The sequence below is a fragment of the Cyrtonyx montezumae genome, unplaced genomic scaffold, assembly GCF_038088225.1.
Source record: "Cyrtonyx montezumae isolate F1298 unplaced genomic scaffold, pur_monq_1.0 scaffold_15, whole genome shotgun sequence".
NCBI classification, from domain to species: domain Eukaryota; kingdom Metazoa; phylum Chordata; class Aves; order Galliformes; family Odontophoridae; genus Cyrtonyx; species Cyrtonyx montezumae.
In genome coordinates, this window is record NW_027071881.1 from 2,818,362 (window position 1) to 2,833,907 (window position 15,546).

Consider the following 15,546-nt stretch of genomic DNA (forward strand, 5'->3'; position numbering starts at 1 on the left):
GAGAAGCCCACTGCTGGCTGTCTTATGCCAGCAATGCACGCACCGGTCATGCTCCCTGACAACAGTGTGCAGGAAAGTGATTCTCTCTGAAAAGCATCGTGGATTTGTCAGAATAAGACATTTATCCCTCAAAAGGCCAGTGTGGTAGAGCACTTGTTTTGGAAAAGCTAACAGATCAATCCTGCTTAACCTCTACACTCGGAATCTTTATTATAACCCTTCACAGATTCTGAGGTGTAAAACCACGTCTAAGCAAAACAATAACAAAGTCTGCCAGGCAGGGAAATGGATGGAGTGGAAGAAATGCGTTATAGCATAACAGCTGCAGCAGGGATTGCCTGAGCTGAGCTCCTGAGCCCGTTTCCTGCAGCTCACCACGTGCATCATTAGCTCCTGCCCCAAAGTAGGGTTGGGCTCGGAGCTGGAGTAATTGTTCCCCTAACAGCATGCGGCAGCCCAGTAGCACCCAGCATCGGTGCTGACACTCTTCTAACCTGCTCTCATGTATAAAGTGAATAATTTCCCTACATGGAATGGTAGCTTTTAAAGGTGTAGCATCTCCACGTGTCTGAAACCAAACGTCATCTCTGCTGTAAATCGGTGTAAGAGGAGCAGGGGGCTCCAGGGTAGGTTATGCTGTTTGGTGTTGGGGCTTCTGGCTGGACTTGTTGCACTGCTGAACTGAGAGCACTGACAGTCAAAAAGAAAAGCAAAGGAAACACAAAGGATTTCGCTGCTGTTCTGACACATCTGCACTCAGTGTTGGTGGTTGTTCTCTAAAGTTAATGGATCTCTTCACATTGTACTTCGCCAAAAATAGCATAAGGTCCTTCTGTAATTTTTCAGTCCAGAATTCCCTCCCCTCACCTCAGCCATGCAACGATTATCTGTTACCCCATAACGAACAGAAGCAGTAGGATTAAACCACACCTTCCATCAGTTGAACAAAAAATGGCTAAAAACTCAATTCCCTACATGTTTCTTGTCGAAAATGCATGAAGAAATATCCAATTTCTGAAACTGAAGATACTCAAACCTTCCAACCCAAGCCATTCCATGGCTCTATGGCTCCAGGGCTTGCTACTGTTACTACTGCTAAACATTTAGCATCAATATTCTCTTAATTAGCCATGTCCAAACAGAGATTAACACTAGTTTCTTACCCCTTACAAAGATGTCTCTTCTGTCTATTAGAGAGTGCTTCAGTACACCATTTCTTTCACCACCTGCTCCTTACAGTCTTTCTTGTCATCTTTGCTCCTCCTTCAAGTCAGAATGGAGAAGTCAGGCCTGGACTCTGTAATTACCCGAACCTGAATGCTTGCACATGGGAAAGGCAGCCAGAAGCATATGGGGAAACAATTCCTGACTGTTAGCACCCTCTTTATGATACAATAAAATATAATTTGGGAACATTATGGATGGAAAATTCCAACATTTTGGCACTCATGGATCTCCCAGCCCACCAACTGGAATGTATTTGATCACCAAGCCTCACACATCCCCAGTGAAGTGGAACACCAGGGTAATTTCACTACAAATACCTGCAGTTCTTCTGTGACTTCCTCAGGATGCAGTGCTCCTGAGCTTAGAGAGGGTAATCCTTGAACATTAACCAGCTTTCTTGGGCCCCTGCTTGCCTTCAGATCCCTTCTCTACAGGTCTCTATTGCACAGATCCTTGAAAATGCCATAGTCTGAAGTGCAGGAGAGGAGACTCCAGACAGACCCCTTAGAACAAGGCTGGATGACTGTCACAGCAAGGAGTCTGCAAAAGCACATCCATGACATTTGACAGCCACCCAAGTACTTACAGCTGATGTTTATCTTCCATAACAGCACTTCTTGCAATGTAACCAGGCCTTCCCAATGATAGCAAAGCAAGGAATCATAGAACAGCAAGTGCACACTGCTGCTCGTGTCAGCTTTTCCTCCACCAGACCTCCAAGTCCTTCCCCACTGGGCTGCTCTCAGCTCTTCTCCCAGCCTGTGTTCATATCTGGGATTCCTCTGAAGAATGAATGAGTTTGATACTCTCAGGCTTCTGCAGTACAGCATGCAGCTGGGGTAGGAATACAGAGGCAAAGTACATGCGGACAGCACAACATGCAGGATCCATTTTGTGAACGCTCCAACCATTTGTGAATGCTCCATAATCTAAGATCTAGCACCCTGATTTTGGAATGAACTTCCCCAGTGTTTAGCTACAAAGTGTTCGAGTAAAGAATGCTAAATTACATGCAAGTCACATTAAGAACAATCAGTCTCATGTAATAGGGAGTCTAATAGTTCATAAATGAGATGCAAATTCATTTTTACGGGTGCACTATAATAAGCCAATTATTTCAAAGCTCTTCAATTATGCGTTTTCAAAAAGCAGAATTGCTTTAATTTTTTTCTTACTTTTTAAGAAGCTTTAGGTTTTTCTATAGCTTACAAGGGAAAGAAAACGTATCTGCCTTGAGAGGAACATCAGTAAGATACCAGAGCACCCCCAAAACCATGCCAAGTTGCATGCGAGGAGCAACACAAACAGAAAAGGATAAACCTGCTGGAAAACTGTGCACGTAGCAAACGTGCAGACAGTGGGCCTGTCTGTTCCCACCAATTAGAGACATTTGAGGAGCTCATCCTATAGCAGCCTGGCGCAAGTATCACAGTGTGTGAGATTAGATTAGGGAATCTCAACATCAGCAGTAACACAGCGTGTCTGCACACAGAACTGGCATTGCAGCTCATTGGCAATACCTTCGCACCCTCAAAGCAGCCCTTGGGACTTCTGGCACTCACAACCTGTAAAGAGATGGCTTTACTTTACAAAAGGAAGCAACAACTGGAAACTCTTTTCAAAACCTCTGCACTGTTTTTCATCCTGGAGCCTGGGGACAGAAGAATGGAGGTGCTGGTTTGGAAAATAGGAAAATACTAACTCGAATGATTATGCATAAGGCAAAGCATTCTCACTTGTACATGACTTGCAGAAGAAGTAAAAATAGTGCGAGAACCCAGCCAGATCCTTTGCAACCTGTATGGTAACATCTTTTGATGTGGTTATTATTTATATTGTGGCTCCAAGAACAAGAAACTCTGCTAATACAGAGCTCAGCCACTGTCCCAAGGAAGCTAAGAAGCAATGGACTCCCATCTGTCTTTATCATTACCATTGCAGCAAGTGCAGTCCTGCTATCCACAGACCTGAGTTGCTCAGTCCCTCCAAAACACCTTCTGCAGCACCATAGCTATCCAGAGCATCCTGTGTAACCTTTCTCAAGGATACCACAAGGAAAACAAGAAGCACATCCAGAAAAGTTGAGTCAGGATTCATGTGTAGAGTGGATATCCTACCTGAAACCGAGCAGCACATCTAGAAAACTTAGACAAGCTTTTAGGCACATCGACTCTTCTTCTCGAGTCTGAAAGCAAAGGAGCAGACCTGAAATGCTGTCTTCAAGTTTATTCAGACAACTGTTCTTCAGTTGCATTTAGTTCTGAAGTATGCTGCCTTTATTTCAGAATTTAAACTGGTTTACATGCCTGGAGCATACCAGTCAGTTTAAGTCTCTACTTAGGAGCCTTCTCTTTGTCCACATTTACCATCCAAATTGGTACTGAGATTTAGGCATGGGCTTTCCTACCGGCGCAGATTTTGCTGTTTAAAGCCCTATGGCATTACATGATGATAAAAGCAGAATATCTGGTTTTCTTCCTCCCTTTCACTATTGTGAGCCTCTCCCAGTTTTGCTGCCAGGTCCAGCTGAGCACAGCTCACTCCAACACCTCCAACCAATCTCCTTGGACAGAACATCCCAACAGACCCTGTTTCTGAGCAGAAGCAAAAGAAGCAATAAAGATAAATTACAGCATGGCGTTTTAGACTGTTTAGATTTTCTAGAGGCGATACAAAATTGGCCTTCAGATTTAGAACAAATTGTTTAGCTTGGAAAACAATTTTTGACCAACACTCAGAACAAAGCACATCAGAGCTTGAACACATTCCCATCTAAATCTGCCTGTGCTCCTTGCAACTGGAAAATGATCCTCATTTTAACGAAAAACATATTCAAGCAAACAAATACATAAAAATATTGTAAAGTGTCTTAAAATCTGCTTGCCTCATCCCTGCACACAGCCAAGGTTGAGCTGGAGGGGTTCTGAGCACTGATGGAGCTGTGGGTATCCCTTTTTCATTGCACTGAGTGGGTCCAGGTGGCCTTCGTGGGTCCCTCCCCACTCAAACAAGTCTGTGATTCTATAACCTGGATCAGAACTTCTGTGACTACAGGCTGTCAGGTCAGAGATTGCTTTTATGAAGAACGTCCCTTTTTGCAGAGCTATCTACAAACACAGCTTCCAAATCAGCAGCCAGTTGACCTTCTGGACAGAAGAATTTTAATGGTATTCTGGGCTTATAATGCTGTAAACCACATTGTGAATACACATATCAGTCTTAGGTAAGAAGCTTAATAATAAATTAGTCATCTTTTTTTTTTCTTCAGCTAAAAGGCAGCGCAAGCCATGGCTTTATTTACAAAAGGTTAAACATTTCTTTAATTGGATTGCTGGCATTTAAGTGCGCAGCGGAATATCCTTCAGCAGTGTCCCTTTTATTTGTGACTGGAGAAGTGCCTAGAGAAATGCCAAGGGAAGATTTCATTTTAATAAAAAAGAGAAGCTTAAGATCCCTTTGGAAGCTTATGTTACATCTCAAAACTACCATGAACTAATGAATTTAATCTAAAAGGTCCCCAACCACAGGACCAAAGAGAAATTGCAACGCTGGCTCAGCTTGACCAAGCTGATTCTCTGTGCGTGTTAGCAGTTGTATCTTAGTGCTTACATCCTGCAAAGAATACCAACACAGTCATTTGAAATACATTTTAAAACGAGAAATACGGTTGTGCTACAGCAACCTAACGACACTTCTAAGAAGCACTCGTGTCAGAGGTTTTCACGTTGAGCAAAAGGAAAGGCCGCTCCCTCCTCCTCCCATGAGGCAGTGCTTTGGAAGAAATTGCATGCCAAAAATTTCTACTGCCTGGAAGAAAAACAGCCCCTTGTTGGCTCATACCGGGGTCAAGCTGAGGACCCAGTTCTGCATGGTGCTGGAAGCTGAGTGCACTCAGCCCTCCTTGGCTGAGTTATTATCTCACAGTTGTTATACACACGGTATGGAAGTCTCCTGGGAGAGTGGATAATGTACACTTTGCCTCCCTAGAAAGTGGGGTGGGAATTTATGAGGAAAGAAAATCGGGCCTATAAATTACACAAAAGACCTTTAAATGGAGGTATAAGTTTCATTACTGGAGCATGTTACTGGATGGTCAAAATTAAAAACAGCTTCTAGAAAGTGGACTGAATTTAACTTTCCATTTGGGGGAAAAGAAGAAGAGAAACAATTTCAAACACAACCTTGATTAACTGGGCAAATTACAAATGATGACACCAAGTTTGCACTGACACAGTAAGTGAGCAGTGTGTAAGTTATCCACCATCAGGTACCTCTGCTTCAACATCTCATTTTGCTCTCTGAAATGTGGCAATTGGAATATTGCTTTAATACTATTGTCTCATTTAAGAGACAGAATCTACCTGGAATATACTAATGCCTTAGAACGTGAGTCTCTAATCCTTGTGCAATGGTTGAGCTCCCAAGTGCTCCAGTTGCAGAGGCAAAGGAGAAGAGATCAGAATGTGAACAAGGAAACTCCTACATCAAGGTGGGATTGCCAAACTCTTCCAGCAAAGAGCAGAGCAGCCAGCCTTCCTCAGCTACAAACCGTCCTGGAGTCTTGCACTCAAACCTCTGAACCACCAGCAGTCCCTGTGAGGGAAGGACCCTCCAGAGATGATGTTCTGCTTCCTACCAAAACTACTGCCTGAAGTATTTAAAGATGAACCACAGACCATAGCATGGCAGCTCTTTTCTCACCAGACGCTCCCACAAGCACCAAACAACCCAAGGAAAACTTTCCTATCTCACGGATTTCCAGTGTGGCTTTACTATTTCAAGCAACAGCTTCCAGTGCTGAGACAGGACAGTCCCATCTTATGAAAAAGTAAGTAGCACATCTTTGTGGTGCTACAGAAAGATGGAGAAAGGACTATGAATTCTCTTATCAAATTAGAAAACAGCAGGCAAACCAAAACAATCCATGACCGCATGAAATCAACAGTTCATGATGCTTAAGTCATTAATGCAAGTTTTAAGAATTTCCAGTTGGCAGCCTTCAGCTTTCCTATTCTATTATCATACTCAAAGAGTGGAAGTCTCACCAGTCCCAAAATCAAGATACAAGTTTATTTCCACACAGACCTTCAAACAGAACTGCTGACAGCCCGTTCTTATTAGAATGGAAGAACCTGTGTTCATACAGAACACTTCACATTCTTGTTTGCATTCCAACATGCTGTCCCTTGAGAAACATCTAGAGAAAGGGGGAAAAAAATAGTTAAAAATTTGGAATGATGACATTTCACTCCAAAACGTCAACTGTTTAAAATCACAGCTCCAATGTTTAGAACAACTTAAGACAAAAGTAAAATGCCTCATTGAATATTAGCCAAGCATTCTTTGAGCCTCCAAAAAATGCACCTTTTAATTATTTTGGTTTTTTTGTCGTTCTAAAACAACCTTTCTGGCTTCATCTGAAGCAAGAACAAATCTTTAACAAGACACTTATCACACAGGGTTTCTTCTACTGTCCAGCTGTAAATCTATGTCCAACACATGGAAGTGATAGCTTCCTTCTCATGGGACAAAGTCAGGAGAAAAAATCCTAGCAATATCAATTTGAGTTTCTTCTGATTTCCAACCACATATTTGTCTTTTGAGTTATGATTCTTTGAGTCTACTCACCACACTCTGCACTGGATTTTTACATTTAATGAGGTTGCAGGCTGCCACTTTTCACTATTATACTTAATCAAGTTTTATTGATTACTGGTACATAGGAGCAATGGAAAGAACATTACAAACAAATGGAAAAGCTGCCCAGAAGCTTCCAGTATGTGTTCTAGCAAAAAAAACCCAAACACTATATTAAAACAAAACAAAATTATATATGTGTATATATATACATACATACATATATATATATACATATATAATGTCATTGCTTCTACAATTCAATTCCATGTACTCCTTATTATACACTCCCTGCAAGATGTTCTGATGATCACAGAGTGTGCTGAAGCCCTGTAGTCCTGACCTTTGTTGCAATCTGTTTGATGGGGCAAAGCTGAAGGTACGTGTATGCAGTTGCTGAGGAAGAGCTAGAGGCAGGTAAAAACCCTGCTACCCAAAACTGGCTACCTCCCACTCAGATAGAAAGAAGCCTGCTGAAGCAAAAGATGTGAAATATGAAGGCTATTTACTCTGAAGTTATCTAGAATTTAATCATATATGAGTTAGTAGCACAGAAGCTGCCTAAGCCAGGTCCTATCATAGGTAATATGCTTGCAGAAAATTAACAAATAAAAAAAAGGCAACAGTTTTCTCATTGTAGGGGATTAAATTAAAATGCATTTACTATTCTACAATAAAATCCATGGGTAGAAATTAAATTGGCTAAATTTTAAACCCCTCACGAATGGCAGCATATGTACTATCAAGGTAATGCTAGGACATAAAATAAGAGAACTGTGGAACTTAAGATACGCAATATAGTTGTGCCCGAGGGATTGAGCTAATTAAAAAATCTCTGCTAGTTCTTAAATGTTCATTATTATTTAGAATGGGTGTTCAAATGAAAGCAGGGTGACAGCAGTGACCCATATTGACATGTACATTTTCATGAAGAGTGCTGAGAAAGGAAATGAGTATGTTTGCAAGTCAGAATCCTATTAAGCACTGCAATCCATTAAGATACAGGCTATATCTCATATTATCACATCATTCTCCAAACTCACCCTATTCTTTTATAAGTTGCAATTTCACAAGACAGTCCAAAAGAACCAGAAAGTCACTCCTACTCCACCTCTACTCCTCTCTTCATTGTTACAGATGATTTTGGCATGGGACTCGCTATACCTTGTAAAAGAAATCCTTCAAAGAAAGCATGGTTCAACTCTTAATTCCTTTATTGCACAATTCCCAACTGTATTGTATAAGATTAATGACTAAATATTTTCTGTGAGGAATAAACACTGAACAAAGCCTTGCCTGCATGGAGTGGGAAAAGAAATCCTCAATTCCATGTAATTTATGTTTCTGTATGCCATGAAAGAAATGGATCTCTCCCTGTACACCCACATGGAACTACACGGGCAACTAATAGTCAACAAAAGGAAAACACAACTCCGAATTTCTCCTTGGTGCAATTACAGTGATCTGAAAAGGATAATCATATTAATGCAATTCATCATGACCATCATTTGCAGGAGATAAATCAGCCAGGTTTAAACAAATAAACCAACTCAAGGACAAACTTCACCACACATTAAGTGTATCAAAATCTGTGCAAGTATCATGATCATCTCATCATTTCCCCCACTCCCTTTTAAGCTTCTGGTTGCTGTTTGGAAGAAAATACTTTTATTCTATATTGTCTGCAGATGTAGATATTCTTTGTCCTTCCTATCATACTGTTGTAATGTTATGATGTTATTCTGGAGCTCCCCATGCCTCCACAGTGGAAGTGATGAGTCCAAGTGTTATTAAGCAGGGGTCATTTTCTAGCTGTCCACACTATGGGAGACAGCAAAGCAGAGCTTAATCAGGCATGGGCTGAGGACCTTCTCCAGGTGCTACCACTACTGCTCAGCACCAGATTGTTTTATGACATTTCTGTGCCCTTTGCTACTCTTAGTTCAGAGGCACCAAGATGGAAGAGTGTTGAGGCAGTGGCACAGTTGCCCACGGAGGTGATGAGGTCATCATCCCTGGAGGTGTTCAGGAACTGTGGGGATGTGGCACTGAGGGACGTGGTCAGTGGCGTGGTGGGGTGGATGCTATATTTTCAGACTGCCACTTGGTGATACAGCTGCAATACTCACGTGCTTATTGTCCAGCTTGCAGCTGTTTTGGATTTTTTTCATCCTGCTTTGTTTTCCCTACAATGTTGTATTAGTATCTTTCTCCTGAATTAGCTTCCTTATCTGTGCATTAATTGCTAAATTACTATGTGTCATATCTTTTCAACTGCTCATTAATGTATTTGTAGCTATGATATTTTATGGCAATTTAACTGTGGAGATTACAAACAAAAATATCAGCTAAAACCAGAATGATTAGCAAACAAAGATGAATGCTATAAATTAATCATCACTTCAGACATCACATTAAGGTTTTAAATGTTCATCTTAATATGGCAGATACAAATCGCTGATGCAAGAAGAGTTCTTGCCATTTCAACTATTTCAAATACCAGACCTTAATCACAAACACACATAGTGGAAGATTTTAACTAACCTTTCAGTCACACAAACCCTCACAGAATGATCTCCATGTTGTAGCAGATACTTGCTAAATGTCCACACAACAGTTAGTCTGTTGGTTTATACTCTTTGATTCTTTGAGCGCTGTGTTGAGGAGTGCATTAATGGCAGCACACGCACCCCTTGTATTAGTTAGACCTGAAAGAACAAAGCTCACTTGTCTGTAAGTCTTTCTGGGGGAGGACATGCTGTACTTTCTGAGTTTATGCAGCATTTCACACAAGGGACAGGTCCTCATTTATTAAAGGGCCTTGGATGCTAAGAGAACATTTTCTTTTGCAAAATAATGGAGCAAGCCCTTTTCACACTAAAAGTAAAAGATGTGTACCCTGGCACTCTCTAATGTGATACACAAATTCCTCCTTTGTCCTAAAACAGAAGCAAACACGCATACTCCCCACGTTTTAAATTACACAGCACTGTCTCAGCTAGACAGAAAACGTGCACGGTTACTGCAGACAAAGATTAATCTTTCTTTGATATATTCAATACTTCACACGCTCCACATTATCTGGTGAGTATATATGCCTTGCCTTCAAGAATGTGATGTAGTATGCCATACATCATCGTCTCATTTATTGAGTGCACCTCTGCACATGCACTGGCACATCCCTGCCCAGGGTCAGGATCACATGCCAATCTTCTGCCTTACTTCTTCCTCCCAGCCCCAGGGCTCTGCTGCACACCACCAATGCGTGCTCTGCACAGCAAGATGCCTCCTCACCCCTCTCCTGCATGGTCCTATGCTGCAGATGAGGTTTCCATTTGCCACACTCACCTCTTTATATTCCATCTGTATTCTTAAATAGCAGTAAGCTGTTGAGACATGAAGGTGATCACAGCTTAACCAAGCTAGCCCTTGTTTCGGAGATGTTTTTGGAGCAGAACCACTTCTCATTCCTACAACAGATCCTTCTAAAGACACCTGCCGTGCCCAGCATCATAGAATCCTTTGTGTTGGAAGGGACCCTAAAAGGTCATCAAGTCCAAATCCCCTGCAAGAAACAGGAGAAGGGGAAAACAGTCATATATAAATGCAAACAACCTCTAAGGACATTAGTTCTATTTGTTATATTGAAGACAGGGGCAACTGCAGGGAAATAGCCTGGAGTAATGTCTTGCAGTTCTTTGTTACAAGTAAAGACCATCTTGCTTCATGTCATACAATGGATGGGATGTCCTATCCTCTGGTGTGATTAAAAAGACTCTCTAACCCCATTTATATCTCTTTATTTGGTGTGCATATAAGAATCATTGCCTACAGCTGAACTTAAATGGAAGCATGCTGCATAAATATTGATACTTGCTGTGATTAATATTGCTATTTATATTAGCAATGAATTGGGTTCACATAAAAATAATTAGCACAGCATGCCTGGGTATTATTTGCTCCTAATTATATCACAGTTCATTTCACCAACAGCAATGTGTCACCAAGTCAATAACAACCAATGATTAATGCACAGAAGGCATTACCTTAAAATAATATCCTGTGTAACTCCCTGTGTTCCAATGAAATACTGTAAGAGAGCTCATGGCTGAGGAGCAACCAGAGTCCCTCATCTGCCCTGATTTGCTCTCCTAGAAAACACCTCGTGGAACAGACAGACTCAGGCAATTACGTCCCAGTCACACCACCCAGGCAGCAGCATAAATATAACAAACATGTAATAAAGCCAGCCGACAAAATCCTCCCCAGAGTCCGCCTCCCGCATCTGCCCAGCCTCACTCATCTCCCAGCTCCCTTGAGCAAGTCATTTAACCACTCTCTTTGCCATCTGGAAAGCCAGGACACTGCGACTGCTGCAGCACTCACAGGCTAGCAGGAGACTTTGCTTAGTGGGGTCTGTGAAGAAAGCTGAGATTTGGGGACAAACTGAGTCGTCACGGGCTCTGTGAGATGCTGGCTCCGGCCTGGATCCAGAAAAGCACTTAGGCACACACTTGTGCCTTCAAAAAGTACAGCAACTTTTCTGCTAACTAGATCAGAGAAAACAATTCCAGAAGAGCTTAAAAAAAATCAACAGCTTAGAGATAATTCAATACAAGGGTGATTCCAAGATAAGAGAAGAGCAGATTTCCAATGTTCTCCATAGCAGCATTTTCACTTTGGGCTTCAGACAGCACCTGAGCCATTTAAACAGATACAAGTGGCCAAGTGTCAAAGCTGGAAATCCAAAGCTTTAGGAGGTGCAGACTCACATACTGATCACTTTAAGGGAGCAAATACCAAACTTCTTTTTGCTCATCACTTACCACTTACGACAAACTTGGATGTAGGTTAACAGTCCTTGCCAATAGCTGTCAAACACGCAGCCAGCTAACGAACGCTAAATATCCCGCTGTATATTGCACGCCCGTAAATCACCCCGAGTCAGGATTAACACGCTGAGCATCTTCACGGTGTGCTACTGCCCCCGTGTGTAATAAACAATTCTAACAGTAATCCCAGAATGGGGAAATGCCTGCCTGGCTTTTGTTATCACAGAGCTGGTGCAGAGGCAGAGATAAAACTGCCTCATTCCCAGCAGCTGGAAACCAAATGAGAAAAGAAGAGTGAGGAGGGGAATCTGTTTGGGGCTTGTAAATATATAAGGGGAGGTGGGAGGCAAATGGATGAGGCCAGGCTCTTCTCGGTGGTGTGTAGTGGTAGGACAAGGAGCAATGGCCTAAAACTTGAACAAAGGAAGTTCCATATAAAGATATGGAAGAACTTTAGAGGAAGGGAACAGAGCACTGGAACTGCCCAGGGAGGTGGTGGAGTCTCCTATGGAGATATTCAAGCCCTGTCTGGCCGCCTACCTGTGGGACCTCACTGTAGGGTACCTGCCTTAGCAGGGGGCTGGACTCAATGTTGTCTTGAGATTCCTTCCAACTCTTACAATTCGGTGATCTTGTTGGGATAGCTGACTTCTTTTGATCCTGCTAATGACAGGGCAGCGCTGCCTCTTCTCATTTACTCCATAACAACTTCCTGTCTCCCCAGCAGATATTGGTAACAGCCTCAATGAAGCACAGCAAACAACAGATGTTGAGACACTGGAGGTGAGATTTTCCAGGACAGTTCAACTATTACATATAAAATCAAATAACCAAAACATGTAAAATTTCAGCAGAGTAAATTAAATCCTTATGAACAGCTATCTAAAAGTGATGCTCTCAACACCTAACAAAGCACAGGTCCCTCTGGTTAAAATGAGCACCTTGCAGAGCCTGGAGTGATGGGTATGAACACCCAAAAGAAGAGGTAACACACAATGCAGAAGCAGCAAAAACTCTCCATTCAAATCAATCTATGTGTAGCAGAGGTTTCTCCCATTCTGACGTGTAGACTGCTCAGAAACTGCTCAGCCAGTGATCTCGGTGTGCAAATAGAGCTGAAAAGTCAAGGAATAATAATAATAATGTCAAAGAAAACATTACAAAGTCAATCATTTTATTTTTACTTCAAGCAAAAACAATGCTTCTAACTTATTGCCTGAAATGCTGACAATAATGTTGAATAAAAGCAACAAAAAAGCTCACTTCATCATTTTGCCAATGTTGAAATTGGACATTTTGAGATTACTCAAAAATGGGAATTACTGCAAAAAAACAAAAAAAATCCACTGCCTTCTCTTGCACAGAGGCCCAGTTTGTAATCAACATTTTCTTATAAAAAAAACCAACAACAACATAATGGCAAAAATTTCTCAACAGCTGTACTTAGTACCTTGAGAAATGAGCTGCACAGCAAGTACTTCAATTTATGAAAAGAAAGATGAAGAGGATTAATCTTGCTTCTCTTACTTCCTAAGCATGTACTTCCCCCAGCCAACATCAGTGGAAGCAGAACCCCCTCCTTTGCCAACACGGGACACAGAGGCCTTGCCCCCAGCACTGACAAACACAATGACAAAAGGGACATTTCCCTTTTCTTGGGTATCACACAGATCCCATTCCCACAAACCGCATACCAGTCTCCCAGGTGCCATCGCATTTTCAACAAGATGGGAAACAAGTGCAGCATACAGCTGCTCTCTTCGCTCTCATTCCCAGGATTTAAGAGCATGGGCTACCTGGACTCTGCTGCTGGGGCTGCAACTCCAGCTGAGTGCACACACCAGATCAAGCCAAGGCAGTCCCATTGTACTAAGGCAAATTTTGTTTGATGAATCCTCGTGTTCTGGATTTTTCAGGGCACAGAATGATCCAGCTCTTACTACAAATTAAAGGGACTCACCATTTTTTGCCACAGAAGATGAGGCTGAGACATCCCCTGGTTGAATTTGTGATCCCTTTCAAGAAGGCATCAGAGCACCTGCTCCATCCATGTCCATACCGCCCTTGGGCACCTATGGGCTACACCTAAGGAAGCCACAGAACTACTAAAGAAAGGAAAGTTTATTTACCCACAGGCTACTTGTACCTGCACGGGAAAGCTTCAAGATTACACTGACAACAAATGAAATAATTACTCTAATAAAATGGGATATATCTCATTTCACATCTCATATCTTCAGTTCAAGCCAGAGGGAAAGGCTTTTAGCATACACCAAGTGCTTCAGTGTCAGAACTGTGAGCAAGCCCCCAGGCTGGACCCCTGGAAATACCAGGGCAGCTATGAGACCTGATGTTAACATTATACAAATTTGTATCATGGTTATTTTATAGCCACAGAGTGCAACAGACAGTGAAAGCACTGTACAGGTCACACTAGAAATGCTTGTGAGCCTCCATGCACCTTCCAGATGGCTTTGGCTCACAACAGACCAAGGGATGGCCCTGGCCCAGCCTCCAGCTGCTCATGCTGAGGGAGCAGAAGAGCAGCAAGCAGATACACCTTACAGCTTCAAAACAGAATCTCATCTTCTGACAAGCTCTAATCAACGTCGTATGCAACATCTCGCATGGCAATGGCACGCCTGCACCCTTTCCATCTAACAGCACTATTCTCCTTCATTCCCATCTCACTCCACGGCTCTGTCTTTCAAGACGAATTAACCCCTTGAATGCAAGAATAATTTCCCAGTGCAAAGTGTGCACCTTCAGATCATCAAAGTGATAATGAAGAGCAACACGTCTGCCAGAGAGAAGGAGCTGCGTGGCACCGTCTGACGGATCGCTGCAGAACATCTCAGGGTATTCACTCCATTGCCTCCATCCTGCAGGCACGTGTACAGCAGGAAAGACAGCTGATATATGGTTACCCACAGAATATATATTAACATGTTCAGGTTTATGAAAATATGCAGGCTAAGCTTTTTCTTTTTTTTCTTTTTTTTTAAGAAGATATTTTCCTCCAACAAAACCGATTTTTAAGTATGGAACAGTCATTTGCCAGGTTTTCAAAGCCATCTGTTTTCAAAGCTTACCTTCCTTGTTGTTTACCACAGGCTGTCTATCTGTTTTAACAACCTCCACTGGGATTTCACATACCTCATTATGCAAAATCACTGCTTATGCATTCACTCCAGCACTTGTCTAACTAATCTGCACTCATAACACCTTCCGTCGAAGATGCAGCATCCCTCTTCAGAGGCTGCAGATCAAAAACAATAGTAGCTGGTGTCATAGCAAGACAAAACATAGCCTCCTGTGTATTACTGTTGTGATACAGGCCTAATCCAAGACTGCTTGGAGCTGCTAAAATATAATAAAAAAAAATACCCTATCACAAGAGATTTTGTATCGCATGCAAGATAAAAAGCATCTATTTTTAATGCTGAGACTTCTGCTTTTTTTCGTCAAGAGGATTCTGAGTGTTTTGGTCTCTTGGGCTCATCCCTGGCAGTGTGATGAGCATCCTCAGCCTCCTCTGAAGCTCCTCATGATCTCCTATTGGGTTCATCCCACGCACCACCAGGCACAGCCCTACTGGCTGATGGAGCTGCCAAGCCTTCTGAACTGCCCTGGCCTGTTGTGTCCAGGCTGCTTGGGGATCCTTTAACAGTACATCACTGATATAATCCATCACATTAAGAGCTTGCTGGGGAATGTTTTAATTCACAGATTATTAACACAATAGACCATAACGTCCAGCCCTATTCTGGCTGTCACAGAGCATCCTTGGTTAAATAATAAAAACAAAAACAAAAAACAGAGAAAGAGCAAAAATATATCCTTTGTTGGC

General features: G+C 42.2%; 1 long non-coding RNA gene across 1 annotated transcript; it reads right to left on the bottom strand.

The window, feature by feature from the left end:
* Window positions 1-11,334: 11,334 nt before the first annotated feature.
* On the bottom strand, window positions 11,335-15,330 carry LOC136045936 (uncharacterized). Its single transcript, XR_010621938.1, has 3 exons — window positions 14,460-15,330; window positions 13,657-13,781; window positions 11,335-11,443 (listed from the first exon to the last, which is right to left on the bottom strand). It is a non-coding gene; the product is annotated as an uncharacterized LOC136045936 (long non-coding RNA).
* Window positions 15,331-15,546: the final 216 nt, after the last annotated feature.